The following is a 27,369-nucleotide window of genomic DNA, read 5'->3' as shown; positions in this document are numbered from 1 at the left end:
AATGAGAGCAGACAAGGAAGGGAGTTATTTAAAAGTAAAAGATTTTAATCTATTTTATAAGAATGATAAATGGAGTATATAACTTTTAAAAATTGTGAATCACTATTTTGTACATTTAAGCGTATATAATATTATACATCAACTATACCTCAACTAAAAAAAGAAAAGTAAAATATGTTATTTTAAAATATATTAAATATTAGCTATCAAATATATATAATTTTTAAAAATTATGTTAGATAAATTATGAAATGGACAGAATTTAGTTTCATTAAAATCCTTCTACCCCAAAAGCATTCCCCCCAAGATTTTGGACACTCTCCTGTCTATCCATGAAAACAAAGACTGTGACCCTAGAGAATACAGTATTTAAGGAATAAAAGTAATAATAATAACAATAGCTAATATTTATATAGCTCCTACTATGTGCCAAGTACTGTTCTAAGTACGTAACATAAATTAACACAGTTCATTCTCACAGCAACCCTATGAAAAAGATGCTTTTTACTGTCTTTGCTTCACAGACGAAAAGTCGAACGCTCTGGCAGGTCATAATTACAGGCACACCTCAGCAATATTGCAGATTCAGTTCCAGACCACCATAATAAAGCGAATATCAAAATAAAGCAAGTTACATAAATTTTTTGGTGTCCTAGCACACATAAAATTTATGTTTACACTATACTGTAGTCCATTAAGTGTGCAATAATAGCATTATGTCTAAAAAATGTACATACCTTAATTAAAAACTACTTCATTGCTAAAAAATTCTGATCATCATCTGAGCCTTTAGTGAGTTGTAATCATTTTGCTGGTGAAGAGTTTGAAATATTACAAAAACTACCAATATGTGACACGGAGTTACAAAGTGAGCAAATGCTGTTGGGAAAATGGTGCCTAGGCTTGCTTGATGCAGGGTTGCCACAAATCTTCAATTTGAAAAAAAATGCAATATCTGGGAATCTCAATAAAGTACAAAGCAGTAAAACAAAGTATGCCTGTAGTAAGAATCAGAGCCAGAGTGTCAACTCATATACTCAGGATCCATAGTCTGTGCTCTTAACTAATAAGGAATAGGCAAGGACAAGTCCGTTCCCTTAGTGAACCATGTATCCAAAAGGAACTATATGACATGTTACAACCTACTTCAACAGTTATATGCTTAGCATGGGACAAAAAAATGAACACACCACAGAGGCAAATCTCCCCGTGACTGACTTCAGTCACCCTGGCATAAACCACTCTACTCTCAACTGCGTCACCTAATCTCACAGTGTCAGGCTGTATTAGCTTCTTATCGCAGCTGTAATAAACTACCACAAATGTACTGGCTTAAAACAATGCAAATTTATTATCTCATAGCTCTGGAGGTCAGAAATCTCACTGGGCTAAAATCAGGGTGTTAGTGGGAGGCCAAGGGAACAATCTGTTTCCTTGCCTTTTCTAGTTCCTAAAAGCCACCCACATTCCTTGACTGTGGCTGCATTCCTCCATCTTCAAACCACCAACACTGGGCTGAATCCTTTTCGTGCCATTTCTCTCATTTCTCAGGTCCCTGGTGATTACATTGGGCCCATACATACAATCAAGGATAATCACAAGGTCATCTGAATAGCAGCCTTACTTCTCCCTTGCCATGCAACATAACATTCACAGGGTGAAGGCATTAGGATGTGGGGAGCCACTATTCTGCCTACCACCTGGACATACGAAGATGTGTTCATGAACATGAAAATGAAGGCAGAATATAACCATACAGTTGGTCTAGGAACTGTTCTTGACAAACAGGTGATACAACTTCGTAAATTTATCACAATACTCATAATATAAAGCATGTAGCAATCCAAATGCAAAAAGGAAATTCGGCCTATTAAATATAGTTTTTGAAAAGAGCATAGACTGGTTATTAAGAACATCTGACTTCAAATTCTCTCTGTTACTAGTTATACAGTCTTGAACAAGACACTGACAGTGCTGAGGGTCAGTTTTCTCATCTGCACAGTGGGGATAATAATCCCTGACCTCCTTTACACCAGGATTGTTTTGAGGGTCAAGTTAGATTAAATCTTTGTGAGTAATAAAGAGTATGTATCAATACAAATAAAATATGAATATGAGAACTCCCAACATAAACATTTTTGTTCAAAATATAGTTATTTTTTAAAGGGTGCAAATGACAAAGATAATAATAAAAGTATATACCTAAAGCCTCCACCTTTATTTTAAAACCTGCATTCATATTAGTAATAATAACATAATATAATTATTATTATTGAAATTTACTACTTTTATAATATCCTTTCAGTGAAAGAAGTCTATATTTAGCTCTATTTTATATACAGAGAAACTGAAGCTTAATCTCTTGACCAAGATCACACAGAATATAGACTCATAGAAGGACTAAAAGCTAAAAGTGCCAACTTTGAAATCTGTTCTAGTTTTGAAAATGGATTTAAACACCAGCCAAGCTAACATTCCCGTTCACATTAAGATCCACCAGTTCCACAGCGGCATGACTTAGAATGACTCAGACAGAAGAAAACGTTATTATACGCTGAGGGTACTCACAAAGCAGCTCTATTGGCACAGAGTCCTAGAGTCCTTTGGTTTCCAAGATTCCTGTGTCTAAGGTTTCACAGGAAAGCATCACATCTTAAGAGTGACTCCTAAAAGAATGAAAGAATAATCACCCAAATATCGAGATGCATGATAAAAAGAAAAATGAAAAAGGTATCCAACTCCATCTCTGAAAGAGTTGATAGCATGTAGCTTTCTCTTGCACTGGCTGAAATTGCTCTTTGCCTTTTCTAAATCTCCAAGGTTTTATTTCAAGGCCCTCTTTAGATATGGACAGACTGTTTAGTTAAATTACTTCATATCACCACTAACCCATCATAACTATGGTGACTGCCTTTATTTGTGCCTGCCTTTATATTTTCTGTCCTAAGTCATATTTCCCAAAGTGTAGAGGAATTCCTGTGGAAACATCAAAGAGATTCACTTCAGCCCAAAGTATCAGGGACTTCAAAACAAACAATAACTTGTCTTTAACTTTTGCGAGGCTTTTCTTTCCACTTTTGGTAGGATGATAAATAAATGTGTGTGTATGTGTATGTTTATAAATCAATAACTTGAAATTTTTACATAAATTCATTAAGGCTATTTACATTAAATATATTAATTTGAAAACTGAAGAGAATTTCAGTAAGATTATTAATATTGATATTAATATTGACGATATTGAAAACGATCGTCAAAATTTGACCATCAATTCTTTGTATGTTCTTTGATTATATAGACCTTAAGACAAGTTTTTGACTTCTCTGTCCAATCCCCTTACCTGGAAAAAAAAGGGGATGTAGTAGTACTTAACTCAGAATCATGACTACTAAATTAAGTCAGTTAATATTTTGTAAAATACTAGCATAGTGTTTGGCAACAAAATAAGAAGAAGAAAAAGAAGAATATAATAAGAACTATTATTATTATCAATAGTTGGTACTTGAAACAATGAAAAATATTAGTTTATATAGATGAATAAATATTAGATCCTTGCTTATTCCTGACTTGAAAAATATGAGATTTATTTACGAACATAAGTCCTATTTGTCTTATTATTAACCAATATAATTAATCAACTTTTAGATATGATCCAGAGAAATCAGATTGTTTTACAGAGTATGGTGTAGCGCAAAGATTATTGAAATATATTTCACAGGAGCAAAGACTAAGAGGAGAGAACAGAGATAATACAATGTCACTGAGATAGCACTTGCAATGTTACCTGGTTTGACCGGAGAACTTTGTCATTGTAGTCTAAAACGGAAGGAATTTCAGACTGGCAGTCAATCTGCTTACTGTGGAAGTTCCAAGACTATAAAAAGCAGACTATGCACATATAACTGTCTCATTTAGTAAATATCTCATGAAAATTTGTCAGTTCTATAATATATGTGAAGAACTTCCTTGTAGTGACAATTAAATTTATTTGAATTTAGAATCAATATTAAAATATATTTTACAAAATTACTGGTATTATTATACCACAATAAGTAAAATTTATATAATATAGTTAACATGTTTAAGGACATACCATCTTACTACACTTAATTTTTTGCTTCAGTGACTACCACTGAAATACATAATTCTGAATTCATTTCATGTGTAGATACAATGATATATTGGTATTATTTGAGTAATTCACTATTTACCCCATGCCCCAAAAGCAATGTCTCTCATATTTTGATTCTCATGTTAGATAAAATAATGTTACTAACATTTGAGAATAATGAGATAAGGAAGTTTTCTTTCTTTCCTTTGTATCTTAACTATAAACTTATTTTAACAGTTTGAGTTTAGAAATTCCCTGATTTGACTCTAGAACATCAGAGTACCAGAATTATCTTAATTTACAGTATTTTGTTGTGAAAAATAGGGCAGCAAAAGTTTTCTCATTTGCTTTATTGAGTACTTTTACTATTATTTTTTTTAAACAGAAACAGGCCACAGACCTTAAAAGGTACGTGCTTGTGAGCTGGTATGTTTAAAAAAAAAAGAAAGGACTAATTTGACAGTCATGTGATCATATCCATTAAATAAACACTTTTTTTTTTTAAAGAGATGTAGTTAAAATGAAATAAAATGCTTTCTATTTGTTTTGGCATGCCTTTTGACCTTCTGAGTAAACTTCACCTTGTACAAAAGTTAGTATATGTGACCTTCTGAAACATGAATGGCTAAATCACAGAGAAGTTTGACAAAGGCTTTTACTTATTGAAAAAAACAATTTGTGTTATAGGTCCCTTACTATAAAACCAATACCCAAAACTTAGCGCACTTCTAGAAAAGTCCAGAAGCTAAAAGAAATTCCTTGATCCATTATAGTGAAAATCAATACAAACAAGAAAAGGAAGCAAAAAAACACCCAGGAATCTCTCAGCCCCTGGAAGTTTATATTAATTTCCAATCTCTTATCCAATTATCAGGTAGAAAAAATATAATTTTTTAATTCTGTAATTTCAGAGGCCATTATTTAGGTGATTTAAATGGCCATACTTTTTAGAAAGAACCAGCAGCTAATTCAGTATTTTAATACTTCATGGTGTCATGAAGTTCTATGTCTGGTGTACAGTCATCTCATAATTAATTAACTTAGGAATTTTTGTTGCAACTAAAATACATTACCCAGGGTTCATGATCTTATTTTTATAAAGGTTCTTATTAAAGGGGCTAAGAAGTGTGATGTAGAGGAGGAAAATATATCATTCATGTTTACACATGGTTGGTTACTACCGAGTGATAAAAATTAAAAATTACATTAGTTAAAATAGGTAAATTTATTGATATATTTGACAAAATGGACAAAAAGCCCTCCAAAAATAAGAAGCTATTTTAGAAAACATAGTAGAGCTAAAAAGAATATTTAGTACTATGCAAATCCACATTCAAATTTTCAGAAGAAACAGCAGATAAACCTACTCTTCTAGGAGAGAGTTTTCCCCTTTAACTTAATAGCATCATCCAGTCGTATTTGGAAATACTCAGTGTTCATTAGGGCTTAAGAAAAAGTTCCTTGAATGCATTATTCACGAATACTTCAATCATAATTCCAAACTTTATGATAGTAGTTAACATTAGCAATAAGCAAAAAATAACTGAGAACCCACCTACTCTTTTCTTTTAATTCTCTTTCTCCTTTCCTTTCCTCACAAGCACAGAAAGCATGTTTGTTTTGGAAGCAAATAGCAAACAGTACAAAAGGAGAACTTAAAGTGAGTGATTAATGATCAAAGCAAAAATGTAGAATCACATCAGCTGACAAGGGGCTGACTGACCCAAGGTTGTAGAATGTGAAGGCATTAGGACAAAGCTAAAGAGTAAGTCCTTCTTATTCAAAGGGTGAGCTTTGAAAGTCACAGGAGGCAGATTCTCCAAAGCCTTGTAATATACAACTACAGAAACACTATCTACAGCTACTGTAAGTAGCCATTTTCATGGCCGACTTCAAGAAATTCTATTGCACTCCTTAATAAGTAGTATAACCTAAAATCTGTAAACAAGTACACCAAAATTACATAATTCAAGGAAATGACTGAAACCATCTTAGAATAAACATAAAGTGAGAAGACAGAAGAACAGAAATTTGTGACTGCAGAACTTTAGCAAAAATATCGATGCACAATTCTTGCTCACGTATCTTTGTTATGGAGATGTAAATCACCAGCCTGATAAGTGAGAAGTCAAAAATGAAAGAAAGTTGATCAGTATTGAAAACAAATATAATTTCTTTAAGTATTGTATTGAAAATTAACCATGAAGAAGGCTGACGCCAAACCACATTGCAAAAGCATGTCTTAATCAGTTTGTCTTGTTGGTGTCACCATACTTTTATGATGCATGTGGAGGTGGCTATGAGGGGGCTGGCATGGGGAAATGTGAAGAAAGCAAAATGTATAGGAGCTCCTATTAGCTGCTGTCTTCCCTACAGCCAAATTTACATTTATCTTTTCTTCTGTGAAACAAAGTGTACACCAGACCCTTTAGCAATATTATTTTTACATATGATTAGGGTGGACACATATGATGTGGTGTCCTGAACAAGGTGCTTCCAAGACCTCCAGCTAGATGCAGTGTAAGTGACCAAGGGCACAATCTGCTGAGCTCTGAAACCCTTTGCTGGATTTGCACAGAATCCACACTTCCCACAGGCTGCTCCCAGCCTGCACCTGAGCACAGCAGGGCCATGAAAGCAGATGGTTCCTGGGATATACATGACTCCTCTGATGACTGATTTTGCCTGGGGGGGCTTCCACATAGCATTGCCTATGTATGTTGGGTGTTCAATACTTATCTTTGGGGAAAATAAACCATTGTTATTATTGAGTTGTCAAAGCCCTGATTGCTGCATAAACATCAAAAATTAAACTCTGTGTGAAACTTAGTGTTAAGATGATTTTTCAGCTTCCTAATGCAATTCCAGGAAGTTGAAGTACAGCAAATATGTTAGAAAACTAGAGAGAGACAGAGTTTTGTTCCATGTAAATATAACCTCTGATAGCTAGAGGTGTCTAAAAGTTAAATGGGCTGCTGCAATCCTCTCAATTACTCTTTGATAATACTAGCATTCCCATTTTATAGAACAGGGAACATTAGGCTTGGAGAAGCCAAGTTTTCAGGGTTACACAATTTTAGGGGCAGGAGCCAACATTCCAACCTCAATTTTGCTCACTCTTTCCACAACTACCATACAGTTAGAAGATATATCTTTCATAAAAAGACCCTGAGACGAAGTGAGAGAGTGGCATGGACATGTATACACTACCGAATGTAAAATAGATAGCTAGTGGGAAGCAGCTGTACAGCACAGGGAGATCAGCACAGTGCTTTGTGACCACCTAGAGGGGTGGGATAGGGAGGGTGGGAGGGAGATTCAAGAGAGAGGAGATATGGGGAATATATGTCTATGTATAGCTGATTCACTTTGTTATACAGGAGAAATTAGCACTCCATTGTAAAACAATTATACTCCAATAAAGATGTTAAAAAAAAAAAAAGACCTTGAATGCTTGCATTGATGAGTGGATGCACTATGTGATGTGTAAAAACACTTGCAGTGCTAAAATCTGATGAATTTTTGGAGAAAATCCACTTGAGGATGTTGTATCTACTTTATTTTCTATAAGCCACCTTTCTTTTCCATACATTTTGGAAAAAGTAAATCTACAGACCCCATTTATATTTCTTAATTTGTGTTACAGTTATTCAAGTGCTTAGGTAAGACTATGTTGTTTTTAAATATAGCAATAGAAATTAATATCATTAAGTAGGAACCTGTCCTAATAATCAAAAGATGATGATATACAATCCTAAACACTAAATATTAATGCAGTGTGATGCTTTGAATAAGTGAAATATTAGAAAAATATGCCTAAGTAATATGTACTAATATCAATATTAGATTTTTTAAGTAAAATATTATTAAGCAGGTGACAGAACCAGAAGCATAAATCCAGTTATTTTTAATCCAGATCTTATATTGAATGACCGACCAGCAAGGTACCTCCATCAGCTCAACACCTACAGAACTTTGGACAGCGCCACACTCAGCTCAAATATTAATGCGGCTGAAGTCAAATCATGGCACTATTTGGAATCAAAATAGATAAACACCTTTAAACCAAAGCTCCATTTACAAATTTGAAGCCATCAAATTCCACTGATGCCTCTGTCTCTCATACTCTCAGGTCCTAAATTAACTGTTTCTTCTAATCACTAATCCTCTTTCTCAGTCTCATACTCACACAACTACACTATTTTTTCCTATTGGTTCATACTCTCCACCCTACTCCGCCCCTCTTGATGTCCTTCCCAATATTTTTCACTGTATCCTCTAGAGCTCCCATTTTTTTCAAATAAATTTCCTTATTCCTAACCTAGACATTGCATTCTCTCCATGATCTTTTCTCCTTGAAGACCTGACTTATATTGAGTCCTCCTGAATACATGCTAATTCCATATCATTAGGTCCAGAACAGAGGCTCACCATAATCCTAGTTCCACTCTCCATCTTATTGTCATTACTTTTTCAACTCATACAAAGAAATCTTTCTTCATTTAAGTTCATTTCATCAAGTTATATCATCCTGAAAACTAGGACTTATCATCCTTCAGATCATTTCTTCAAAATCCATTTCTCTTCACTCCAAAGTCTCACCATAATCAATACTGATCAATAATCATGCACTGTGATCAATAACCTAGCCAGAGAATCCACAACCTCCACTTCTACTCTCCTTTCAGTAACTCACTTCCAACTTGAAGCTAATGGGCACTCTGAATGCTTCTATTACTGGAGTCTTAAGCATTGACATTCCGATTCCCAATTAGCTTCCCATCTTTTATACAACACTAAAAACCTTATTTCCACCAATTCTGTCCTGGAATTTCCCTGAAATTTTCCACTGTTTTGACACTTACATCTTCTCCCAAACTATTAGCGCTTTTTAACCTCAATTTTTTTTCTACTCAGCTGCAATGCTGATCTTCATTCAAATCCTAGTTCTGCTTCTCATTGGTAAAATACCTTGGGAAAATTACTTAACAGGATTCTCAGTTTGTTTTCTAAAATGGGAATAATACTTATACTTCATAGGAAAGAGGGGACTAGATGTGGCAATGTCCATAATGTACTAAGCACAATTCCTAGCACAATAAGCACTCAATAAATATTAATATCATCTATAATCATCAATGTTCTCAAGTCAACTTTGTCTTCTGGTAACAAGGAACCTGAAAATTCCAAAGTCAAAAATGGGCCGTACAATTAGAGTACTAAGTAGAGCTCTAAAAATATAAATTAAGTGCACAGACGGATGCCAATACACATTCATAGATTTCAGTTTTAGCAGGACTCTCAGTGCCTCTCCCAGTAAGCTGTTTTCACACCTCTTGGTACCTTCGTCTCCTTTCTAATACAGTTCTAAACAGCTTCCTCTCTCCTCAAGTTTCCTAACCACTCTGTCATCACCTGTGGTTAACCAGGCTTCTTATTTGCAAAGAAAATGAAAACCATCTGACCAGGCATGAAATCTCACAAATGTGTTCTTATCTGTGCACATTTCTGTATCTCTATTAATCCTTCATTCATTCCCTCCTGCCCTGGTAGTAGAGGTAAGCCCCTTCCTGGTCACCAAATAGGCCCTCACCTAATATACGATAAGTTCTTCTTGATCTTGGATGGTTTTGCCATCTGTTTTGACCCCTTCCCCCATCGTTCTCTACTGTCACTTCTTGCCTTGCACTATATGTTCTAACAACACTGAATTAATTCAGTTTTCAGCTTAACCCATGCTGTTTCATACCTTCATGTTTTTACCGCCTTGGTAGAAGTCAGTGCCTATCAAGGAATCCTTTTCTCACTTTTCTGTTAGCAAAGCTCCTATTTATTCCTCAAGACCCAACTTAACAATTCCTCTTTTGTGAGAGGAGGAAAGAAAGACAAGGGAGAGGATACTGAGAAGTACTGACAGGATAAGGAACTCTCAGGAAAGGTGATAATAGGGAAGACTTACAATACCTAGAGTTGATAGACAACAATGAGTTTCAATTATGATATCGGATTTCTTGCTTAACTTCTATCTTTAACATACATTTCCACTTAATTCATGAAAAGCATTTCAATGGCTCCCTGACAGCTAATAAATAGTCTCAAGCCTTTCAGATTTACAGATAATTACAAAAGTACCTCCAACTGTCAGGAAATTACCAGACTTCCATCGGTTTATGAACAGATTTTGAACGGAGAAGGCAGAAAGAAAAGTCAAACTACAACACACATTTGTTGGTGAGAAAAAAAACAACAGAGATCACTGACTTTGCTTTTTCTGCAATTTTCACAAATTCCTTAAGTGCCAGTTACTTATAACATCATTATAACACAGGCCTAAGGTAACTTCTGAAATTGAAATTTAGGCTGTCATAACCTTTGAACTACAATAAAGGCAGGACCTAAGTTGCTATTAACACCTGGTTAAGTTTCACATTGTTTTGCCTTGCTTTGTTTGCCTTTTAAAAATGTTTTTCGTTGTTTGTTTTAGTTTGGCCATTCAGCTTTAGTAGGTCTTAAATGATATAAATTCTCCTGTTCTACTGCTGTTTAGATTTTATGCCAAATGTTAGCAATACATGAAGCCAAATATTCAAACTTATCGAGTACTCTCTCAATATGTCTAGTTCAAAATCTCCCACATACTCAGAGTTGCAGCGGGATAGATACTGCTCTCTAAAGGGCAGCGCAATAATCATCTTCATGGATATTTATTATCTTTTGTGAACAGATGTAGGTCATTGTAGAGAGAGTTCCAAAGTCACCTTCCAAAGCTGAAATACAGACATGACATTTGGTAAAGTTTCAAAACCTGTCAGGACAATTTTCTTCAATTCACCAAAATTCCCTTTGTACTGTCGAAAGACTGCTGGAAGAGCAATGTTTTCAAACTGTTCGGCTTGATTACACTGGTGTGGTACCACTTATCTAGAGCTATTTTAAGCATCTTCTTGAGTTACAGTAAGCTATATTGTAAATCTAATTACCTTTGCCCACGGGAAAGTAAGTACATGTGAACCCTGCTCTGTAATCTACTTAACAAAAGGCACTGTATTTTTCTTCATAGACTTTATCAAGATTGTTATTACATAGTTATTTATATTTCTAAATGCCTTTCTCTTCCACTATAAATTCCAAAAGAGCATGCAAATGTGTTTTATATGCAGTACCTTGCTCAGTGCCTAGAGAGACAATGAATGTTTGATGAATGAATAAATGAATGAATGAGTGACCATGTAAAAGATAACTAAATTATATACACTTATGCTTGACACTTTAAGCTCATGCTGAAAATGTATACATACTTCAGGGACTCACTGGCGTATATGACAGTGTAGTGTAATGAGGCACAAACTTTCAATTCAAATGGAATGGATTTAATGCCAGATCTGGTATTTAATGAATTGTGTGATCAAAGACAAGTGGAATGAACTCTCTAACCCTCTGTTTTCTCATCTGTAAAATGTGAACAATTGCACTGGATTAAGTATTAAAGATAATGTATACAAAAGTATGCAGCACAGTCCATGACATGGAGCAAGGTCTTAATGTGGTGGGTAATGTCACTTATTAATATTTTATATAGATTTTAAGTGAATTATATTAATCTAAATTATCCAAGGGCTTTTAAAAATTGACAACATAAGTCTATTTTGAGCATATGCTAGCAGTGATAATTCATCAATAATTTACAGCATTAAAATGAATTTTCCTACACCTTCGTGTCTATTTTCCCAATTATTATAAAGTTTCAACAAGTTATTTTCAATTAAATTTCATCATTCTTTACTCGGTACACTCCTTGCAAATTCTTCATAATCATTCAAGAATCCTTCTCAATTGGTCCCCATAACCATAATCTGAGTTCATTGTCAGTTCAATTTTCTGGCCTAAATTGCATGCTCTTCCCTAATCAACTTTCATTTCATTATTGCCCCTATATTTCATAACTTCAGCGATTATCATAATGGAAAAAGTAATCATTGTTGAATTGTATTCTCCCTTCTGGACTATACCTTCTTTGAGGTTCTATCCTCTGCACAAAGAATTGGATCCAATCTTAAGCCTTAATTTTTATTCATCCATTTATGGACATATACTGAGCATGATCTATGCTGTTCTGAATGTCTGTGTCTCCCAAAATTCTATGTTGAAGATCTAACACCTAAGATGATGGTATTAGGAGGTAGGGCCTTTGGAAGGTTATTAGAAATGGGATTAGGACCCTTATGAAAGAGCCTCCAGAAAGCTAGCTCACTTCCCCCACCATATGAGGATATAAGAAATCAGCGACCTGAAAGAGGGCCCTCACCTGACCATGTTGCACCCTGATCTCAGACTTCCAGCCTCCAGAACTATAAAAGATAAATTTCTGTTGTTTATAAGCTGCCCAGTCTGTGGTAGTTTGTTATAGCCACCTGAAAAGTCTCCGACAATCTTTGTGCCAGACACCGTGTTGGGTTAGATCGTTACAAACCAGAGCACGATAAAGTCTCTAGGATCAAAGAGCTCACAGACTAATTAGGGGATGCAAAGCTAGAAATAAATAATTATGAAAAATGTGATAAAGGAAATAACTATGCTCATGGCTTTATGAAAACACTGAGAAATAACGATGTGCATGGCTTTATGATAATTAACCAGCCTCAGGTAAGTAAGGACAGGGACAGAATCCTAGAAAAAGCAATGTTTCTTAAAAGATAGAAAGGAACCAGTGAACTAAAAGGAAAAGGGGAAGGACATTCCAGGCCCAAGGGTCAGTATGAAGCAAAGAAACAAATGACAGTGTATTCATACGGGAAACGCTAAGACAGCAACTTTTGCAACTCTTGTCACATCAGTTCATAAAGTATTACTCCAGCACAAAAATGGGTAGGAAAGGTTTTATATTAGACTGTGTTTAAGTTAAAATAAATTAAGGTTACAATCTTAAAAATCTGTAAATTCAGGGCTTCCCTGGTGGCTCAGTGGTTAAGAATCTGCCGGCCAATGCAGGGGACACGGGTTCGAGCCCTGGTCTGGGAAGATCCCACATGCTGCGGAGCAACTAAGCCCGTGAGCCATAACTACTCAGCCTGTGCTCTAGAGCCCACGAGCCACAACTATTAAACCTGCGCTCTACAGCCCGTGAGCCACAACTACTGAGCCCCCGCGCCACAACTGCTGAAGCCTACGCACCTACAGCCCATGCTCTGCAACAAGAGAGGCCACTGCAATGAGAAGCCCGCGCACTGCAACGAAGAGTAGCCCCCGCCTGCTGCAACTAGAGAAAGCCCGCATGCAGCAACAAAGACCCAACTCAGCCAAAAATAAAATAAATAAATTTAATTTAAAAAGGAAACTGTAAATTCAAACATTTTTTTCTTAAAACACCATTTAAAGCAACATTAGGAAACGTCTGTTTTGTTAGACTTTTATTCAGTGTTTCAGGTTATTTGGATAGAATACCGATATTCCAAAATGGTGGACTATTAACATTACTGCACATCTTCCCACCAAACAAACTCTAAACTGCCTTCTTAGTAACATGTAGGAAAAGCCCAGAAAGGCTCTCTATAAAGAGAAACTGACACACATTGGAAAGCACAATTGATAATGGTTTATTAAGCCCTAGGCTGTAGAAAAGCCTTGGAATTGGCTCCCTCTTTTCACAAATGGAGAAAGTAAGAAACAATGATAACCGGTAATGTTTACCCATGCTAAAGTGACTCCCTGGAATAAAGGCAGAAAAGTTATAAAGGGAACATTAAAAAAAAAGAGACTAGCTTTATTTCTATTCTGACACATATATAATAAGAGCCCTAGAAACTATTGCACGGTTATAGAATAAATCTGGAACTATCAAAAAAATTTACTTTTTAATACAAAGAGTTTTGTGTCCCATAAGGGCAGGGTCTTCATTTTTGTTCGTCACATTTTCCCCATCTCAAGACAAGTACTAAGAATTATTTTTGAATGAATGAATAGTGCATGAGTGCATGTTATGTATAAGACTAGACTCAGGAGAATCTGGCAGAAAATCAACACACAATGTACTCTGCCCTAGTAGGGGATACAAACGGACAAATTAAAAGGATTGCTTTGTATGAGGTAAATTTTTTTAAAGTATCATAGGAATAAGGGGTTGGGGGAAATGGTCCTTTTAGCTAATGTGACTAGGGAAGGCCTCTGAGATGGAAGAGGTGGGTGCAGGATACAGATTTACCTAAGCAAATACTTTGTGTGTGCTATTTTACTACAACGTATCCTGGCAGCTACCACAGCTCCAATATAAAGGCAGAGAAAAAGCTTAAAGAGTTTATACACGATTGTTTCAAGTAATACGTGTATATATATACAATCCACCTTTAAACAATGCAGAGGGGTTAGGTGCGCTGAGCTTCCATGCAGTTGGAAATCCCAGTATACCTTATAGTCGGCCCTCCGTACCCGCAGTTCCTCTGTATCTGAGGTTCCGTATCCAGATTCAACCAACCACAGATTGTGTAGTGCTCTAGTATGTATTTATTGAAAAAAATCCCTGTAGAAGTGGACCAGCGCAGTTCAAATCCCTGTTGTTCAAGGGTCAACTGTAAAAATAAACAAACAAACAAACATATACTAAAAATTTTTCTATACAAATGTTGCCCTCAGTGTTTTGTTCAACTAGAAACCTTTGTAGACTTCTCAATTTGCCCATGTAAGTCATTTTTCATACATGCAGCTCCTCTCAAAAAACCCATACAACGGAAGTTTAAAGGTTTCTGAGGAGACTTTGCCTGAGCACCAAAATATTCTTTTTAAAATTTTCTTTTCTTTTTTTTTTTTTTTTCTTTTTGAGAAGACATTTAGAATACCAGGCTCTCTATTAGGTTGCCAAGATGAAAGGGGTATTTTCAGTTGCTAATACACAGCAGTACTTGTTTTTGATAGGGGCTGCCAATGACTTTCATTACATCTGTCAGTCAAATAGTAAAAAAGAAAAAAAAAATCATTGAAATAAATCCTACACAATTGCAAACATTTGGCATGATAAATGGCTTTAGTAGCCAACGGTGGCATTGATCCTTGTGCTATTTGGGTAGATGGAATGCAAGAGTATTTTAGAGAAAGCACTACATTATTTTCAGAATTTCAGTCATTTAATTTCTTGTAGAAAATGAAAAGAACAATCTCAATGTTTGGAAAAATGAAATTCTGAGGTGTTTTTTTCTGTCAGAGTGCAGAGTTCAAGTTAACATATTATTTCCAATGACAAAAAAGGGACAGTCACCAAAATTTAAATAGAATGTATAAGTTGCAATCATGAAATCTACCCTCCCCCAAAAGTCAAATATTAAAAACAAAGAGTAAATCACAAATTTCCTTTCGGTCTGCTTACAAATTGCATAAGTCTAATGCCTCCTTCGTTTCTAGCAGTATTTCTGAGTTTCCTTACAAGCATTTAAATTTGGCACAAGGCTGAAACATGGGTTAGCATCTGCTGATGTTGCTCTAAGTAGAAATGTGAATTTTAAGCCCACGATGAGAATGAGCCAGTGACAATGGCTGCCATTCTTTGTTGGCAACACTGTCTTTTCCTACATCACTTTGGTCTTACAGCATGGTTTCAACTCCCTCACTATCACAAAGAGTTTGGGTTGTAGTTTTGGGTTGTTTTCGTGTTTGTTTTATTGCATATAAACAGTAATAATCTGTAAGAACATTATAAGAGGAGGAATAAGACAGGGGCACAACAATACACTGTAGCAAACAAAAAGTAACAGAGCAAACTAAAGACTAATTTTCAGGATAGGGAATGATAAAATCAAAGAAAGATGGTAAGAACTGCAAGAGCATTATGAAAAATTAGCTTTCAAATCCTGGACCAAGTCTTGGAGTTGCTAAGAATCTTTGGAAAACAAAACCAACTTTTTTTTTTTTTTTTTTTTTTTTGCGGTACGCGGGCCTCTCACTGTTGTGGCCTCTCCTGCTGCGGAGCACAAGCTCCGGACGCACAGGCTCAGCGGCCATGGCTCATGGGCCCAGCCGCTCCGTGGCATGTGGGATCTTCCCAGACCGGGGCACGAACCTGTGTCACCTGCATCAGCAGGTGGACTCTCAACCACTGCGCCACCAGGGAAGCCCCAACATATTTTTTAAAGGCTTCAAGGTCAGAGCCCATGAGCCTAAAGGATTATAAAATTTGGTCAGGTGTGTATTACTGAGTTGATACTTCCCAATGATAGATAAAAACTGGACTGGATTGCAAACTACCAAATCAGTATTTGAAGCTGAAAACAGAACTCTGCTAATTCAGATCATGTCAACAACCAAGGTATAATGCAACTCATGTATTAATAGATAAGGTACAGAAATACGAACACATGAAAATACTTTTGCTGTTCTTATAATCTGATATTCATACAAGTACTTAATACTATGTTTCCTATGTTAATTATAAGCAAACACAGTTATCAGAGATTCTAGTCCACTTTTTTAGAAACATATAAACTTTTTTTTCTAAAAGATTATCATGGAAGAGGTTTTAATATTTATACTTGATGTACTGAGAAACTATTTAAGTAATGCTTAATTCTAAGACATCCAAGAATTACTTGCAGAATATTTAAAAATTAAGAGTCAGGATCTGTCTTTTCTTGGGCCAACCACTAACAAGCTATGTGAATTTGGAAAATTTAGTTAACCTTCCGAAAGTCAAAGTTTCTTCCTTTCCAAAATAGAAATACTTCATAGGTCATTGAAATAATAAAATGATATACTACTTGCAGACAGCTTAGCACTTGATAACACACAGCACTATCAATTATATTTCTTTCAGAAAAAGTTATTAACCCACTGAAATGCAACAAAAAAGGAAGTACTATTAAAAACTTTATTTTTAAAATTCTTCCTCCATCCAGAATTGTAGTTCCTATAAAACAAGAATCACAAGATTGGAAAATAATGGCAACTTAAAAAAATAAAAGGCAATGACCACGATAAAAGAATACACTCCTATTTTTAGGGGAATGCCAAGACAGAAAGAAGAAGGAGGAAACGGAGAAATAGAATGATAAAAGAGCAGGGAGGCAAAGAGGTGGAAATGACTAGTCACTATAAAATATCAGATTATTGTTGTATTAAAAGTATTTGGGGAAAAAATTCTCTTGTCGCCAAATGCATTCTGGTAGTGTCCTTTGAGCCCGAGACATTTATGTGGGTATTACAGATTACAGATTCACATTCAGTGGTATCCTACGCTTATGCACTTTTAACAGTTTTTAATATTTGTGACACATTTCTTCCTTTGTCTTCCAATGTGCACCCAAAAAGATCAGAATGGGAGCTGCTTCTTTTACTAAGGGCAATCTGAGGTTGAAACAAAGATAACCTTTCTACTAAACCAGAAAAGACCACGTTTACAATTAAGCGGTGTGACCTGGTGATAGTTTCTTCTTTAATACTCAAAAGGTAGAAGCTGACTATTCTTAACCATGGTCTCCATTTGCTATATAAAGAAATGAGCAAAGAGGTCAGTGGTACTTGACTAGCACAGATCCATTTTGGAAATAGGAACAAAATTTTCTAAGTTTTCAAAATCAGGAATTATTTTCTCACAATCTACATATTATCTGAAAAATAATGTCAGGTCTATGCGCTCAGAAAGTAACATGTGGATTAACACAGTGTGTTTGATGCTACGTGAAAGCTGAAATCTCTCTTAAATCCATGCAATCAAATTCATAATATAATACATATCCAAAGTGTGTACTTCTTGTTAAATTAATTAAACAGGGAGGCCGTTAGACTGTGCTGGCTGTAACGCTGCGGAGGTCTATGTAAGCAAACAAAATCTATGCTTGTGAGTGCCTCACGGTTATGAAATCAAAACACGAAAGACAACCAATCACAAGCAGCCAGCTAGGCTGTAAGCCGTAGCCAGCCAACAACTTCCTTACTTTGCTTCTGCTTTTTCTCTATAAAAGTGTCTCCTAGGCTCCTGTTGGCGGAGCACTCCTAACCTCTTCTGGTTTGGTGCTAATTCCAATAGCTTTTTGCTCAAATGCTTAAGAATTTTAATATGCCTCAGTTTATCTTTTTTTTTAACATCTTTATTGGAGTATAATTGCTTTACAATGGTGTGTTAGTTTCTGCTTTATAACAAAGTGAATCAGTTATACATATACATATATCCCCATATCTCCTCCCTCTTGTGTCTCCCTCCCTCCCACCCTCCCTATCCCACCCCTCTAGGTGGTCACAAAGCACCAAGCTGATCTCCCTGTGCTATGCAGCTGCTTCCCACTAGCTATCTATTTTACGTTTGGTAGTGTATATATGTCCATGCCACTCTCTCGCTTTGTCACAGCTTACCCTTCCCCCTCCCCATATCCTCAAGTCCATTCTCTAGTAGGTCTGTGTCTTTATTCCCATCTTACCTCTAGGTTCTTCATGACCTTTTTTTTTTTTTTTCTTAGATTCCATATATATGTGTTAGCATACGGTATTTGTTTTTCTCTTTCTGACTTACTTCACTCAAATGCAAATCAAAACTACAATGAGATATCATCTCACACCGGTCAGAATGGCCATCATCAAAAAATCTAGAAACAACAAATGCTCGAGAGGGTGTGGAGAAAAGGGAACACTCTTGCACTGTTGGTGGGAATGTAAATTGATACAGCCACTATGGAGAACAGTATGGAGGTTCCTTAAAAAACTACAAATAGAGCTACCATACGACCCAGCAATCCCACTACTGGGCATATACCCTGAGCAAACCATAATTCAAAAAGAGTCATGTACCAATATGTTCATTGCAGCTCTATTTACAATAGCCAGGACATGGAAGCAACCTAAGTGTCCATCAACAGATGAATGGATAAAGAAGATGTGGCACATATATACAATGGAATATTACTCAGCCATAGAAAGAAACGAAATTGAGTTATTTGTAGTGAGGTGGATGGACCTAGAGTCTGTCATACAGAGTGAAGTTTATCTTTTAATATACCTATTGTCTCTTCAGCTGAATTTGCCCAGCACCCCTCTAATTCTGAAAGTAACAACATCCAATAATAAATTCCTATTTTGTACACATATTTTGTCACCAAATATAAGAGAAGCACATAGTCTAAATGTTCTGTAGAATAACTTAATCAGAAAAGGCCTGGAAAAATTTTGTTCCATCCTCTTCCAAAAAGAGGATGATTATTTAACCTCAAACTTCAATAATGAAGATTTTTCTAAGTTAAAATTTGTCCTATTTTCTTGATATTAATGCTAGGGAAAATAAGTTCATTTGAGGAAAAAGGAAGTGTTCGTGTTTAATTTCTTGGAAATATCATAATTCTACATAGATCTTAATTTAGAAATTATACAGTTTTGATCATTTTACCTCATGGCCTCATGAAGCTTGAGCTTCATTTATTTGAAAACTGTTTAATCAATTTTTCATAGAAAAAATAAATTAAAACCCAAGGAGAACAAAACTCACATTCAGCATACCCTACACAATTATTTCAAAGTAAGTGCTTTTTGATTGAAATTTGAGAAGTAACTGTTTAAATATTTAAATATCTACTGAAGACAAAAATACTTCTAAGTATGCACTTAAGATGAATCTTTCTGAGTAACACTGATTTCTAGTATGTCATTATTAACATATGTAAAGAACCTAGAACAGAAATGTTTGAGTGTTTAAGAGTTTTTAAGTATGGTATATAGGCTTCCTACTTCAAAAAAAGGATATAATGATACACCATCGGAAAAGTCACCAGCTTAAATATATGGGAAATCTAAAGGATTCTCTCAGGGAAATATTTTTCCTGATGGACAGATGAATCAAGTCACAAACGTTCCCTTTGCCACCTCTGGATTACACAAGAGTCTTTAGTTTCCATATCCATAAAATTAGAAACCATTTGAAGTGTAGGTAGGTTTCAGGAAATTATAACACAACTCCTCACAAACTCTTCATGAAATTTCCTATTGCATACTTGACAGCTGGATTTTTAACTGTAAAATGAGTTTCAAACTGATGAAAAATGCATGAATTTATTTCTAAATTATTAAGTGAAAAAATGGTGTGCAAGTAATTAATTAGTAAAGGACATTTTAATATTCTCTAATGGTAAAAGTATTAGACTGTGCTCTCTTTTATTGCATTGCATGATTTGTAATGTGTTCTACCACAAGCTCACTTTGTATATAAAACTGAGGAATTTGTTTCAGCCGGATTGCCAATGGAAAGAGAATTGAGGAAATAAGTCACAAAGGCAATGTTAATAAGGGGCAGAAATTCAAACTCTGATAGTACATTCTGTACCTGGATATAGCAGAGAACTTTCCAATTAGAGCCAACAAGTAGAAAGCTGATATCTCCAAGCTGAGATTTATAGGGAGAGGTCGGCAGCATGTAATGAGAATTTGGAGCACATACATCCACCTGTTAACACCTTTAGTATAAGTATAGCTTCTAATGGCAAAAGCTAATGGCTCCATGACAATAATAAATAATAGTGAGAGAATATTCTGGCCTCAGGCCTCAGAAAAAGGATGGGTGGCATTATACGATTTTCACTAACACTACCTGAAGGAGGACTTCTAAAGGGGCAGTTTCCTTCTCCTAAGAGCATTAGCTGCACTAGAATATGGGAAATAACAACAGGCAAGAAACAACCTTTTGGTTGAATTCCATCCTTTCCTCAATGGAATTTACATCCAGGCATGTCCTTGCTGGAAAGAAAGGAGGGAGGAAGGAAGGAAGGAAGGGAGGAAGGGAGGGAGGGAGGGAGGGGGGAGGGAGAAAGGAAGGAAGGGGGAAAGGGGGGGAGGGGGTGAAGGGAGAAAGGAAGGAGGGAGGGAGGGAAAGAAATCCCTGCCCAGGTTCCCATCACTCACTGTATACCATGCAATAAAAATGTAAAAATAAATAACACTTAAAAGCATTAGAATTCACTTCTTTGTGTGTGCACCTACCAGGACAGTCTTGGAGCACTCACAATGTGTACAGTGTGTAGGCGGACACCTGGAGTTGTGCCCTGCACAACCTACAAGGTCATTTACAGGCAGCCCTGAAGCAATATTTAAGAACATGCACTCAGGAGTTGGCAGATCTGGAATCAAGTGATCCTAACCGTATGACTGTGGGCAAGTTAATGAAACTGGTTAAGTTTAGTTTCCATATCCATAAAATGGAGATAATAATATTAGCCACCACCAAAGGTTACTGGAACAATAAATGCAAATAAAACACATAGGACACTGCCTGGTAGATGTTAGCGAGCTATAAAACTCAACTGTTGTTATTATTATCACATACCAACTTTTGTGGTTAAGTGCCACAAAAATATATAGAGCTATGTGCTGTTGACACATTATTGAATGTGAGACACCTGGAATTTCAGGCTTTAAACTCTATTGCTAAACATTAATTAACCATATCACTTGTATTTAACCCCTACCATGAAAATACACACAATATTACGTGTCTTTGTGATCTCATAGTAACTGATACGGTTAGTAGTCCACTAGGGTCTGATGTATCTGTAATCTTGGCAACCACACTGCACAAACTGCACAATACCAAGGCCACAGCTTCCCCAGAGCCCAAGAAAACAGAATAGAGTAGAATTGATAACAGCAAATATAAGCACAGTGACGTATTAACCAAGAAGACAGCCTAATTCTGTAAAAAGAAAATAAAGCACAAGCATGCTGTAGACTTTTTTGAGCATTTGTATGAGCACCAGGAAAACATACTTGGAAGTCTTGTTATATCGACCCCAAGACTGACAGCAGAATTATTATTCTTCAGTGCAGCCAAGGCCTAGAAGTCAGGTATGTTATTAACAGCAGAATGGATCCTTCACCTTCAGGTAACTTTCATACAAACCCTTGTCTCTTCCTAATGCCAATGCCTATCAGCCCATTAATCACAGCAGCTTCTTTCCACAGCTCTCTCTTCAAATCTTACTCCCCAAGTGTGTCTCAGTCCAAACTGTACCTGTATTTAGTTGCTACCTTTCAGTTGAATTCCATCACACTGCTGGCTGCTCCTCTTGGCATTTTACAAATGAAAAAGAAATCTGCTGAGTTATTCCAGTTAGACTGCAGTGTTTCTTAACCTGGAAGGTTTTTGGAGACTTATTTGGCTGTCACAACTGGGAGGGTGCTACTGGCTTCTGGTGGATGGAGGCAGTGCCAGGACTGTGGCAGGCATGGGAGGTGCCTGAGGCTCAAAATTTAAGGAGGCACTCACTCACCCTTAGGGTCACCCAGACACAAGATTAAAGCTCATAGGGCCCTGGGAGCGAGTGCCTCCTTAAAACCATGGCTTACCTTCCTCCCTTGCCTCCCTCTAGTTCCAGTCCTGGGTTGAGGGCAGGGTTGCCTCTAAACATCCTTATAAAAGGAATTATCCAATCCAAGATATCAATAATACTGAGGCTGAGAAACCCAGACTGGTTTAAAGAATCTAAAGAAGATCAGGGTTGGAAACATGATTCCCTCCCTTTTCCACTTTAAGTTACAAATTTTAAATCACACTCTGTTAAATCTAACGTCTCTAATAGTGAAATAATACCAAATTCTACCAGGTAGCTTTAATCCATTTTACTCCCATCCACATAGCCTACAATGAAGTTCAATTAACTCGACCCATTTCCTTCCTGGCCTTTGTACTTAGGCCCCAGCCTTCCCTCTGCGGGTGCATCTCTCACTCACCCTATTTACCTCTAAGGGGCAGATGCAAGGGTACCTTCCCATCAAAATGTGACTCCTCCCTTCTCAGATCTGTTTCTCTCTCTTGCGTATCTTTCTCTGTATCTTATATTACACTATAGTCATTTATTTGCCTTTTTAATTCTCCCTATCCCTGACCTACCCTGCCCCACCCACACATATGAACATGCACACAAATACACACACACTGACTTAACCTCCCTACAGTCATGAATCAGGTTTGCTTTATATTTACTTTCCCGAGAACCTCTATGTAGAACAGTGCTTTGAACATGTAGAGAACTCAATATATGTTTTAACTGGATCAATGAGGCAGTTATATACACTAATACATGATAGCATGAACCATAATATTTCCTGTTGGCTATCTGAATCTAAATATAACACTGTGTTACTAGGACTTGTCGAATCCAGTACCAATTTTCTTCTCCTGGCAGATGTGTCCATCTATTTCAAGTTTGAGATCCCAGAATTCTTGAGGTTTGTGTTCAGTAGGTAACTGACTTGACATTTTGCTATAAACAAAAGCACAGAATGGAATGTATTTTCTTCCCAGAGACCTGTTCTAGCAGCAGAAGAGCTTATGTTTTTGCCTGAGCTATGAGCCTAAACTCAGGAAGAAAATAAATCCAATTCCTAATAAAAGCTGAAGAAATAGCCTTGTAGTATGTCAAACTCTTCAGGAAGCCAAACTGATGCAGCATGAAAACACATTTCCATCACCCTCTACCTCACCCTCAACCTTAAAACTAGTCTGAATTCGAAATTTCTGATTTTGAATTTTAACCAAAAATAAACTGACTACCTAAGTAATTAATACATAGCTATAAATATCTTCTATTGAAAAAGAATACAATACATATACAATCAAATTTCCCAGCTATTTGTCCTCGAAACAAATATCTTATATATTTAGTTTCTAAATATGTGATTTGACAAAAAGGAAATTGAAGGCTTTCCCTAATGGATACCAAAAAACCACTGATTTTAATCATTTAATCCTCTTATCAGAGAATTAGCTTAATGTTTAACTAGCACCTGGAAAGATACAATTCTAATCTTACAAGTTTATTACGAAACAGTTATCGTGAAAAAATCATTGAAGATTAAATGCATGTATATTCCATGAACATAACTTTCAAAACTCGAGGTAACAAAACTACTATGTTAAGTTTTCTCATAGTGCTAGCTGATTCTATGCTAAGTAAGAATCATTTTCACTGTTTAGTCCATAGCCATTAGTTGGGAGAAAGGAGCTGACTTATTTGGAGCACCCAGTAAAAGCCAAGTAACCTCCATGTGTGTTTCATTCAATAGCTGCAACAACCCTGCTAAGAGAGGTTTCACCACCTGCCTTTTACAGATAAGGAAACAGCTCCAAAGATGTTTAGCAAGGTGCCAATTTTCATGACACTGGTAAACAGTGCTTCTTAAGTATTATCTTCCAACTATGTCAAAATACTGCTATCTGAAGACTGTTCTGTATTACATTTTAACCTATGAAAGGCAGAAAATCTCCTCATATTTTGAGTGTTCCACTAGTGAACCAATATATGCCACTTGATGTTAAGCGTAATAACGTTCAAGGTAAAGCAAGGACTAGGAGCTTCCCAAAGAGGAAGTGCACCCCATCAAGGAAATAGACCGCAACAGGGAGCCATCATTCTGCTGGAGTATCAGTGGTGTATACAAAGAGAAGGATGGGGCTTCCCTGGTGGCGCAGTGGTTGAGAGTCCGCCTGCCGATGCAGGGGACACGGGTTCGCGCCCCGGTCCAGGAAAATCCCACATGCCGCGGAGTGGCTGGGCCCGTGAGCCATGGCCGCTGAGCCTGCGCTCCGCAACGGGAGAGGCCACAACAGTGAGAGGCCCGCGTACCACTAAAAAAAAAAAAAAAAAAAGAGAGAGAAGGATGGGAGAGCCATGAGGTATCACAATTCCCACAAAGTTAATCCAGTTCTCACTCCTTTGTTCCTTGTTTCAACAACTGATGATCTGGGCCTACGGTGTATGATACTTTAGTGACTACTGCATAGCATAGAAAGGTGTAAACATGTTTTTCTTCAGAAAGTTTACATGCAATGCATAAAAAGTTGAAAAGTAAGATAATATATGAGTTCCAAAAACATTATTCAATCAGGGAATGCTATGAAAATTCAAAAGGGAAAACAGATTATTCTAGCTGGGGTCATCAGGATAGGCAGTATTGAAAAGGGTGGAATTTGAACTGCCCTTGAAGGACAGGCTAAATATTAATAGATACAGACTGCAAAAGAAAATATACTAAATTCAGAGATCAAAAGTTTGGATGCAGAAAGGCATATAAGCATATTTGGGAAATGACAATAAAATTTGAAGTTGAAGAAATTCTACACAGGCACACATTCTTAAATGCTTTGTAGCAGAAGGTTTTTATAGCAACAACTTATAAATACCATCTACTACTTTCATTTTAAAGTTGCACATAAAAATGAATTTATTTCCTTTCATTTTATTACTTATGAGTAGATAATTTTTGTAGTTTAATATGTAATAGGTACACTGGTCATAATATAGTATTTTAAACAAGTATGAGAAGAGCATATCATTTTATTTTTTTTACACATCTTTATAGATTTTATATGATATTTATATAATCACATATGCATATATTATATATGTACTTGTATTTTGTTTTTGTTTTTTTTGTTTTTATTTTTACTTCTTTATTGGAATATAATTGCTTTACAATGGTGTGTTAGTTTCTGCCTCATAACAAAGTGAATCAGTTATACATATACATATGTTCCCATATCTCTTCCCTCTTGCGTCTCCCTCCCTCCCACCCTCCCTATCCCACCCCTCCAGGTGGTCACAAAGCACCGAGCTGATCTCCCTGTGCTAGAGCATATCATTTTAATAGTTAGGCATATAGCTTCTGGATAGAAAATTTGATTATCATTTGAGAAATCTGAGTTCTCCAAGTATTGTTCTATCACTGTATAATGCTGAAATGGAGACAGATAGATACAGTTAGATGAAAAATGTTATGGAGTGAATGTCTCTGTTCCCCCCAAATTCCCAATGTGAGGACATTGGGAGGTAGAACCACTGGGAAGCAATTAGGGTTAGATGAGGTCCTGGGTGGGGTGGTCCTCAGGATGGGATTAGCGCCCCTGTAAGAAGAGACCAGAAAACCGTATCTATCTGTTCCCTCTCCCTTTCCTGTTCCCGGTCCCAATCTCAGTCACACGTGTGCATGCATCATAGGAGGCCACAGCGAGACAGTGGCCATCTGCAAGCCAGGAACAGGGCTCTTGCCAGAAATCAAATTAGCCAGCACCTTGATCTTGGACTTCCCAGCTTCCAGATTTGTGAGAAATAACTGTGTGTTGTTTAAGCCACCAGTTTATGGTATTTTATTATAACAGCCTGAGCTAAGACATAAATAGGTGAGTAGACCAACTAACAAACAAATTGTTATATAAATGAAGATAGAGAAGAGTCTTTTGAGAATCAATGTAGTCTTAAAAAGTTATTTATATCTCTAACCTAAGTATGGGAAAATTTAATCTGAATGCTGGGTGGGACATTAATTAATTGATTCATTTATTTATTCAGTTATTATTTACTGAGGACATCCCATATGGTAGGCCCTAAGCTAGGTGCTGGGTTAAAATACACACACACACACACACACAAAGAAATGATGTGTTTTTTTCCTCACTACATAGTGGAGGAGATAGACATATAAGCGTATAATTATAGTCAAATGTGATAAAAGCTACAGCAGGGGTAGATTAAGGTCCTATGAAAGCAATAAATGCTTCCTATACGACTCTGGCATGATTTCATAGAGGAAATGAGAATTGAACAGAGTCATGAAAGACATTCAGTTAGAGAAGAAGAATAAGTCATTTCAGATATAACGAGCAGAATGTTCAAAGGTATGACTCCTGATGTAGCAAACGGTGGCCCTGAATCATTGGAGGCCTGATCAGAAAGGGCAGGAATCGAGACTGAAAACGTACGATGGTGCTTGACAGCAAAAGCAAGGCTACGGATCACAACAGTAAAGGGAGGTCTATATAGGCTTTTAAGCCTGAAAAAGATATGATTAGATTTACTTTTCAGTAAAATTGCTTTGAGGGCAATGGGGAGAATTACGAAGTGCAGGGAAGAACTGCGGCGTAGTTCAGGTAGAAGATGGTAAAGATACCGACAAAAGCAGTGGCAACAAGAATGGGAAGAAATGTTGGATTCAAGGTTATAGCTTGAGTCGTAAGGGTTTGATGAAAATGTGGTTGTACTAGATGGTAAGAAATGTCAAGAACGACCTTGTGTTCCCAACGTGGAAGACTGGGTGGATATTAATGGATTTGCAATTCTGGCACAGGATGAATGGAAGAACATCATACAGGCAATGGCCATGCAGGACTGCAGCAAGAGATCAGTCAGGGTAAGGGCTGTAGACTCAGAAACCACCAGCTTAGAGGGTGGAGCTGAAACTCTGAAGACAGGCATGTCACTGAAATTATGAGCAAGGAAAGAGCAGAGGTTTTGGAAATAAACAGTGTTAGG

General features: G+C 36.5%; 1 protein-coding gene across 11 annotated transcripts in view; it reads right to left on the bottom strand.

Annotated features, from left to right (window-relative positions):
* The window catches only part of SLC16A7 (solute carrier family 16 member 7), a 160,318-nt gene that overhangs the window by 99,855 nt on the left and 33,094 nt on the right, over positions 1-27,369 (bottom strand). For 2 of the 11 annotated variants that reach the window (XM_060025128.1, XM_060025127.1), the window contains exons 2-3: positions 14,513-14,673; positions 2,569-2,666 (exon numbers count right to left, since the gene is read on the bottom strand). The exons of 1 other annotated variant lie outside the window; for it this stretch is intronic. The gene's annotated coding sequence lies outside the window, so the exon portion shown is untranslated. Of the gene's footprint in view, positions 1-2,568; positions 2,667-14,512; positions 14,674-22,073; positions 22,899-27,369 lie in introns of those variants that run through there. 8 more of the 11 variants (XM_060025136.1, XM_060025133.1, XM_060025126.1 and 5 more) reach the window with 7 other exon arrangements.

Source organism: Delphinus delphis, chromosome 11, assembly GCF_949987515.2.
Source record: "Delphinus delphis chromosome 11, mDelDel1.2, whole genome shotgun sequence".
In the NCBI taxonomy this organism is placed as follows: domain Eukaryota; kingdom Metazoa; phylum Chordata; class Mammalia; order Artiodactyla; family Delphinidae; genus Delphinus; species Delphinus delphis.
The sequence above is the reverse complement of the archived record's forward strand: the minus strand, read 5'-3'. Positions and strand labels throughout refer to the sequence as shown.